Source organism: Condylura cristata, unplaced genomic scaffold (genome assembly GCF_000260355.1).
Source record: "Condylura cristata isolate star-nosed mole 26May11 unplaced genomic scaffold, ConCri1.0 scaffold00022, whole genome shotgun sequence".
Taxonomy (NCBI): domain Eukaryota; kingdom Metazoa; phylum Chordata; class Mammalia; order Eulipotyphla; family Talpidae; genus Condylura; species Condylura cristata.
In genome coordinates, this window is record NW_004567123.1 from 9,162,539 (window position 1) to 9,171,757 (window position 9,219).

Consider the following 9,219-nt stretch of genomic DNA (forward strand, 5'->3'; position numbering starts at 1 on the left):
TCACTGCCTCTGCTACATTACTAACAAATATCTCCAACTGCCTATGAAATATCATTCATTATTTAGTTGCCATTCAAATATTTCCCATCACTTTTTCTTTGGACTTCCTGATATGGAGGTTTTCTATGAGTAAGTTAGCAAAGACAAATGTGATTAAAACTGAATATAGAAAATGTTTTCAAGAAGAACCTTGAGTTTACTTCCAGAGGTTCTGAGTAGGTCAGCTACAGTTATGCCAAAAGTAAAGATTAAATGGTCCCATACAGATGCTATAATTTATGTAATTATGAACTGCCGAAAAAAGTGGTGTGTTAATGAAAAATCAAAAACCAAGAGGTATGTTCCCAGTTGGTCTACCTTTCATGAGCACAGATTATATATAATTTGATTATTCTACCTGACAAAACATAAAGATATTTTACACTAGTAAAACAGAGAAATACTGAAAAGATAAAGGTTTACCTGGAAACCAAATGCTTTGTTGAAAATATACTCGTCTTAGAAAATAATGAAACACAAACTTACACCTTAAAACAGCACTAAATTATAGATGAATTTGCATATATCCCAAATTAACTGCTTATATTTTATATTGTTTAGGTACCAACAGAGAAAATTATAGGGTAAAAATCTAATCCTCAATGTAATGTAACCCACATGTTATAAGAATTAGATCAGGAAAGCTACCAAGGAAAATAAAAAAGAAAGGTAAAAAAATCACTCCGCTATAAAATTGACAAAATTCAAAAACTTCTTAGATGCAGATACTTGTCACTGCATTAAATCACTATGTTCATGCTCTTGTTCACTAATTTAATATATATATGCATATTAATAGCTATACATATGTAATTATATATATATATATATATTATCTTTTAGGAAGGCCTGCTTATTAAAATGTTTTCCCCTGGGCCAAAGGAACTAGAGGGAAAAAAAAAGCTTCTGCTTTACTATAATTTCTGACAAAAGCATATTTTATAGCCACATGTCAATGTGGTGGTTTTTATAAGGAATACAGAGAGACTCACATGCTTTAAAGCACCTAAATTGTGGATGTTAAAGGTGAGTTTAGTTTTATATTAGCTCATCTGCCACTGAAAGCAGCAATGGTATTAAAATTCTAACTTTCATATTTAGCATGATTATCAAATCTTAATTTAGCAAAATTTTGATATTAAAACTACTATATGTTATTTATTTTTGGTTAAATTAGCAAGATACATGCTTGTCAATCACCTTCTAAAAAACTTCAAAGTTCTCTACACATAATCTCCACAGCCAAAGACCTTTACTGACTGGCTTCTGCATTGTAAATAATGGAAGCCTTACCTCTAAGAGTTATGTCGCAAGATTATAATTTACATAATGTAATGAAAGTTTCTGTGACTGCAACACATAAAAAGAAATAATTTCACCTATTTAGATATATAAGGAAGACCTCAAGAAGAAAGTAAAATCAGGGTGGAATAAGAACATATTTCAAGATAAAGCAAGAATAGCAGATACCATATTCATGGGGAGAAAATGAGGAAAAAATTATGCAGTGGAGGACCGCTGTGTTATGAAAAAAGTATTTAGGGAAAAGTCAGGGATAAAGTTGAAATATAAGGGGTATATATTTCATAAGGTGGTTTATGTCAGACTTCGCTGATTGCTGAATTCTAAGCTAAGAATTTTCTTTGAAAAGGGTGTAATTCAAAAGATAAAGGAAAGGTACGCTTCTTACAAACTTGAAATCAAGAAATCATAAAATTTGAGGTGATTAATAATAATGGGAGGTACTGCGATTTCAGAGTATGTTATACACATTGGGTTTTAACAGGTGCCCTTATGGATAGTATAGTTTTATAATAGCTAATTATTAATAGTGCTCTCTTTAACCCTCCATGATGACCCAATTTAGATAAATTATAATCACCTTATGTTAACCTTTTGGAAATGTCTAATAATGAATTTAGAAATGAGGGTCTGCAGGCAAATCCTTAGCATTGAGGACGGGAATACATATCCAAAGAGGTTGTTATTAAAGTTGAAAGGTGGATGAGATGCCCAGCAGAAGAGGAGGAAAGAGATCTTTGTAGGGTAAAAGATGAAAAAAAAGTCTAAAAGCAAAGCATAAAAAAGAGGGTCACAGAGTAGCAATATTTTCACCATAAGAAAATATTATAAAAGAAGGATCAAGTTATAAAAAGTGAAGTGGAGTCCAAGAGGCATACTGTTGATCTCAAGAAAACATGGGGTATAAAGACAGGGTTCTATAATAGGAACACAGAGTATGAATAATAGGAGATAAATACATTGAGAGGCACATGAGGTGTGGTTCAAATCATGGCTCTGATTCTGAGATGACTACAGTAAATGCTATGACTGAGTAGTTGGACTTGTTTTGTTGTTGTTGTTTTAAGAGTTATTTATGCATATAGTACTAGGGTACAGGCCAGAGGTGCAGGGGCAGTGAGAGGGTTCACCAGAGACAGAGTGGGGAGCAGAACAGAAAGATCTACAAAGTACACTGCTGAGGGGAACAGCAGGTGAGACAGGAGAAGTCTGCTGCGCCATGTGGGTCAGCGGCCCGACAGGGGATAGAACTTGTGCCGAAGTGTCTGTGTAGCTGGAGTTTTAAATCACCAATGAAGAATAAAAAGCCACTCAGAGATGGAAAAGTTGGTATGAAGGTAAGGTTTAGAAGACAGCTCCTAATAAGGATGATAGAGGAATGTCAGAGATGAACAGAGAGAAAAGATAATAATAAGATGAGGACTTAAAGAGAAAAGTTATTAAATAACAGTGATAGAAACAGCTATGAAGTGATCTTTGAGGAGCAGGAAAAACAGTTTTTAGCTCCCCATCTCTATCCCACATCGCTCTCAACCCAAAATCTATCAAATAGTGATAGCAAGAGGTGCAGTAGATAACAGCAATGTCTCATCGTCAGAGACCAGATGCCTATTAATTCAAGATGGTGGGAGAAAGTTCTAAGAAAAAAGGTCAGTTATGTTGGAACCCAAAACTGGAACCAAAAGTAAAGAATTGCTTTAGTAAAGGGCCCCGTGGACACAGGAAATGAGCCAGAAAGGAGGAAAGATTGTCAGATGGAAAAGAATTTAAAACAGAAAAGAGAGCAGAGAAAGTCATTAAATTCTATAAACAGGTGATCAAAGTTTAAAAGACATTGGTCATAAGGGGTCAGTAGAAACTCCTATTGCAAATAGTATAGACATTCTGAACAAAAATAAATAGAAAACCAAATTAACCTTACTCTTTTCTTTGAACATCAAGAAAGAATTAAATCAAACTTTATCTCAAAATAACACTGAGGTAGAATTTCTACCCATCCACACAAACTTTTGCTAGCCTTTCTCACAAGTATCATGGAATTCCAGATGAGGGGATAAAGCAAATCACATTATGGAACAGCGCATTTCCTACCCCCATTTCATTTTTATATTGTGTGGATAAAATGAGCTTAGAAATGAACTTTAGGCCTGCCTTGAAAGTTTTTCTTTTTTAAGAAGCTTCAAAAGGAAGTATGTAGCCACAGGGGCGTGGAAGTTGGGGATAATGGGATTTTACAGACTGATTGTATGGACACATAAAAGCAGTTCTTCTTTTTCAATGCCAGCTGTCTAGAGTGGAGGTGGGGACAGTCTAGGAAATTACTACCCAAAGTAATTACCCTTCTGAATATACACCAGGGCTCTGATAATTCTGACATCACAAATCTGAGTATAGCTCATATCAAAGTTTCACTAAAAATCATAGAATTACTTCTGAAATTCCAAATTTTAATTTCCTAATTATGAGGACTAATGTTAATTTAAAACAATAATAGACTAGGTAAAACAAAAATCTACCAAAATTCTCTTTTAAATATATGTTCTATGAATATTAGCAATGTGCTCTGAATAAATGTCTGAAGGTTAAGGTACTGTTGTAAGACACTACCATTTTTGGAGGATTTTGTATAGTGCTAAGTATTTTATGTATTTTAATCTCATTTAAGTCACACAATAACTTTACAGATAGGATTTTTTTTCTGTGCAGCAAATTCAAACAGGAATTATCATCTGTATTTTTCAGATCTGCAATTAATATTGTGAAGGTCATGGAGCTATTTTAGTCATTCAACAATAATGATGATTTATTGAGTTGCCATTCAATAATTGTTTGGGCCTATGTATACAAAAGTCAACCAGGAAAATATGGAGGATATAGTCAATATAGTTGTAGTGGTAGCAATTAACCAAAAATCTGATAAATGTAAAGTGGAAAACAGGTACCATAAAAAAGGAAAACATGCTGCTAAGCCCTCCTTGGGGGGAGGGGGTCAGCACTAAGATACTAGCCACAGCCGCTTAAGTATGATTCCATCCCCTGCCAGGGAGGTGACCCACATGGCACAGCAGACCTCTCGTGTCTCCCCTACCCTAAGCAGTGTACTTCATCAGCCTGCCTGTTCTGCTCCCCACTCTGCCTCTGGTGAATCCTCTCACCACCCCTGCACCTCTGGCCTGTACCCTAGTTCTGTATTAAATAAATAAATCTTCCCAAAAAGTAAAAAAAAGAAAAGCATACTGCTACCAATGAGCATTAAGAGAACCTATTCATATTATGTAGCAAAGGAAAACCTAAGAGCTGAGAAACAGTCATGTGACTAGTAAGAATGCATTCTGAGCACTGCTAAGAGAATGCAGTCATATTTCAAGTAGAGAATCAGCTTTGTGAACCTAAGGACTTAAAACAATGTGAGGGTGGCTCAGTTCAGGGAAGAAGACAGTGGTGAGAGATGAGAAACAAGGACAGGAGACTGGACTACATTGCAGTACAAGAGAGAGGCATTAGAGTATTTTTAAAAGGGTGCTGCAGCAGAGAATGATGCATGGGAACCAGACAATCAGGATTCAATTGTATTAAAATCTCTCTTGTGACTCTATGAAGAACAATTAGTGATATGGAACAGGAAGGTGATTTAGCAGTGTTATTATTTATATTCTCCACTAAAATACAAACTCCATAAGGGTAAAGAGTTTTGTGCAAGCTGAGTGTCATCGAGTACAACTTTTGTGAAGCTTTTGGTAAACTCAACTGTTCCACAAATTTAGACTTTTATAATCATCTTCACGATAACTAGCATAGACTATTTACAAAGTATTCACATCCATTATCTCCTTTACTTTCTAATTCATGAAAGGCCCTGAAGGTGAAACAGTTTATGCAACTCACCTAATATAACAGAATATAAGTTGTGCAATAGAAACGTAAGGTCAAAAAACAACTTAATTCCAAATACAACCATCTTAACTCCATCTTTTGTATTTTCTAAGTTTCTTTCTTCATGGTGACATGCTGACTCTAAATGTGTAAAACAAAATATACTAGGACACTATTTAATTACATGTACAATTGATATTTGAGATGATTATTTAAAGCATTGTCTTTAAATTAGACAGATCTGGATTCACACAAGTTTCTGCCACTTACTTGTGCTATAGCCTTGGGCAATTTATCCAACCTTTCTAAGCCTGTTTCACCTTCTGTAAAATAGGATAATAATAGTGTCTCTCTAATTATAAAGAATAAATTATATATTTCAAATTGAGTACTTAACTCATACCTGGCTCTTAGTAAATTCCCAGTAAACTTTATTTTCACCTCGATGATGAAGAAACATTTCCATTATCCAAACTGTCATTTAAACAGAGGGTGACAAAAAGTCGGAAGTGGGGAAGCAAGAGTATAGATTTTGTCTAAATTTTTACTTTTTCTCATACCCTGCACTGATTTTACAGAAGCAAATATTAACAAAGGCATACTTTCCCTCCTCACAAAACAGAATTATCTTCTTTACATTTCCCAGGAGCCCAATAAAATTTTTGTTATATAAAAACAAATGCCTAAATAGTTACTTGTGTAAATCAAAGTCACAAACTTACTGATACAGAGCATATTATACACATTTCAGAAGAATTAACAATTGCTAGTGGGAATCATTTTTATGGGAAAAGCAAATTCTAACTAACCGACCAAGTACATGACTTTCTCAGACAAGTATAGCTTTCTGTTTAAACACAACAGAAAACTGACCAATGCAGGCTATTACCTTCTATAACAGTGTGAACCTAATATAGCTTGCTCTGAAGAGAAGAAGGAAGGTCTAGAAGGAGGAGAAAGAGCAAAAAAGAGGTCCTCCGACTCTATAAGGGCATTTAAACAGGAAACACATTCTTATTTCACAGTTTATCAAGTTATGAACTTTTCCAGGTACAAAAATTTAGTTGACTTATTTCTTCAGAAAAAGTCTCATGGATGAATTCAATTTAAAAGTGAAATTTAGATTTTAATATTTATTATAGGTCAATAGTATTACCTGAAAGAAATGGGCTAGTTCACAGCACATTAAACTTTCTCACCTCTTCAGACAAATTTCACAAGTTACTTTGCCATACTTTGCCTTCCTTCAGACGTCTAGACATATGTATCAGCAGAAGTCATTAAAATCAATTAATATTTAACCTTCCTTTGAGACAAGAGGGGGGAAGTGAAGCAGTTCAAACAAAATCTTTAATAAATGAAAGTAAATTTATACAAAATTTCAAAATAAAGGAAAATATTTACTTGTGACAAAATTATGTCTATGCAATCAATGTTAAATGCTCAAATGAAGGAAGTTAAGTATGAATTCTTACCAAATACTCACAAAATTCATATTTACCCAACTTACTATATTTCACTATGAGTATCACTTGAGACTCTTTTTAACCAAATTCAGCTCTTAATTTAAAAAAGTAGCTAATTATTACTATTATTAGAAATAATGATAATAAGCTGAAAAGAAACATGAAATGGCTACTATAAAAAACCATACAAAAGAATTGGGAGTTTATATTCATCCTGCCTAATAGAGGTATTTTGTGGACACCAAGTACCCATGCTTTGATATAGGGTTCAAAAGGTGTCATTGTGTCTAATTGTTTCTTCATGATGGTTCTGAGATTCATGACAAAAGCACAGCTTATGATTAGTCAGTATACTTTCTTGAACCTCTCCAGTTAGCCACCAACCAACAGACCTGTATTTTTTGGTGTAAATAACAGGATAATGTGTAATATGTATGTGTATGTGTGTGTGTGTTTGTGTGTGTATGTGAATGTCTTGCTGTTTATGGGGGTTTTGGAATGCTGCACTTTATTCCAGAGAGTTGTTTTCTGGGAAGAGAAGTTTCTGGCAAGATACCAGGGATCCTGCACTTCTTTAATCACTCTACCCTTCTCCCTCTCATAAAGTCTGATGATCCTGTGCTCTACTTTCAACTACTCCTTAGCAGATAACAAGATAACAAATATATTTATTAAAAATCTGTCTAGACCAAGCAATTCTATATTTCAGAATACCTTTCAAAATTTAACATTGACAACAAAGTGTTCTAATACATGAACTAAGTGTAAATATTATTTAATATAGACATTAAAGGATTATAAGTTTACCATCCAGAAAGTTCCCAGCAACTATTATTATTTGTACAAAATACTAAAGAGAAGACACAAGATATCATCAATTCAAACAAGTCATTCTTGCACCCAGGGTAGTGGTTAAGAATATATAGTTTTGGAGTTGAGCCAACCAAGCTACAAACCACACTGGTTCTACCACTAGCAAGGTAATTTGGGGCAAATTAGTTAATCTCTCTAAATTTGCCTTTCTTTAGCATACTTTATAACATTGGTAGATACATTTAATGTATATAAAATATTTAGTACAGTAGTTGTTAACATATCAGCAAGTATGCAGCATTTAGTGTCTATAGACAATATTTTCCAGGGGTAAATTGTGCAGATTCTGAAATCTAACTTCTTATATTCAAAGTCAAGTTATTTGACCCTGGAAAAATTATTTCACCTCTCTGTAGTAACGTTAGAAAATGCGTGAAAATGATTAAAGGATGTTAAAGAATGCTTTGTACAATGCAAGTGATCAATGATATTTTTAAAATTATTTCAATTAAAATATCATAGAAGCTAAACTGTAAGAAGCATATACGAGCTTCTTTTTTTTTTTAAAAAAAAGATTTATTTGTGCATACAGAACTGGGGCACAGGCCAGAGGCTCAGGGGTGGCGAGAGGCTTCACCAGAGACACAGTGGGGAGCAGAACTGGCAGATCCACGAAGTACACTGCTGAGGGGAGCAGCGGGCGGGCCAGGAGAGGTCTGCCGCGCCATGTGGTCACCTCCGGGGCAGGCGGGGATCGAACTCATGCAGAGGTGGCTTTGGTCTCCCAACGCTGTGCTTTAACCCGCTGCGCCACCAGGGAGGGCCATATAGGAGCATCTTATGATAGTTGAGTTGACCCAGATTTAGGAGTAAATTAAGACTCCAACTCAATCCACATCCATAAACTTTCCTATATACTATTATGCAATGACACATTGATGAAGCTCCTGGCACAAGCTCCTAGTTTCAAGCTTCTCAGACTCCTCTGATGACATAATCATTCAGAAATTGGACTGAATGGGTTTAGGGTGAGGCCTTAGAATCTTGGAATTAAATATTCCAAGGCCCTACCCCAACAGTACTGGGGTGGGGCCTTGGATATATAATCAGTTTACCAAGTAAGTCATACACCTAAGTAGGCTCAGAAACCTTGAATTACTTGAAGCTGTGCCCAACCACAAACACTGAGAAAATTATCTAGCAATCACACCAACTGAACTGAGTTACTGTTTTAAAATGATTATTTAATGGAAATATGAATGTTAAAATTTGTTTTTAATTGAGCAAATACTTTGTTGAGTATCCATGAATGTCAAAATTTCATTGAACATATTATTGGAGTACAACTCACAAAAGAGTATATGAAAGTTAAAAGAAAATCACAACTAGTATTAAAATTTAATACCATTTGGGGCCCTTCCCTGGTGGCACAGTGGACACAGCACTAAGGAGCTAAAGCCACTTGAGCACAAGATCGATCCCCATCCTGGAGGTGATCCACATGGCACAGCAGACCTCTCCTGACCCATCCACTACTCCCCTCAGCAGTGTACTTCCTCAGTCGGCCTTTGCTGCTCCCCACTCTGTCTCTGGTGAATTTTCTCACTGCTCCTGCACCTCTGGCCTGTACACAGGTCTGTATGCATAAAAAAATCTTTAAAAAAAAATTAACACGGCCCTCACTGGTGGCACAGCGGGCTAAAGCACAGCAATGAGAAGCTAAAGC

At 35.3% G+C, this 9,219-nt stretch overlaps 1 protein-coding gene across 1 annotated transcript in view; it reads right to left on the reverse strand.

The window, feature by feature from the left end:
• The window catches only part of MACROD2 (MACRO domain containing 2), a 1,662,610-nt gene that overhangs the window by 1,456,286 nt on the left and 197,105 nt on the right, over positions 1-9,219 (reverse strand). The window lies entirely within an intron of this gene.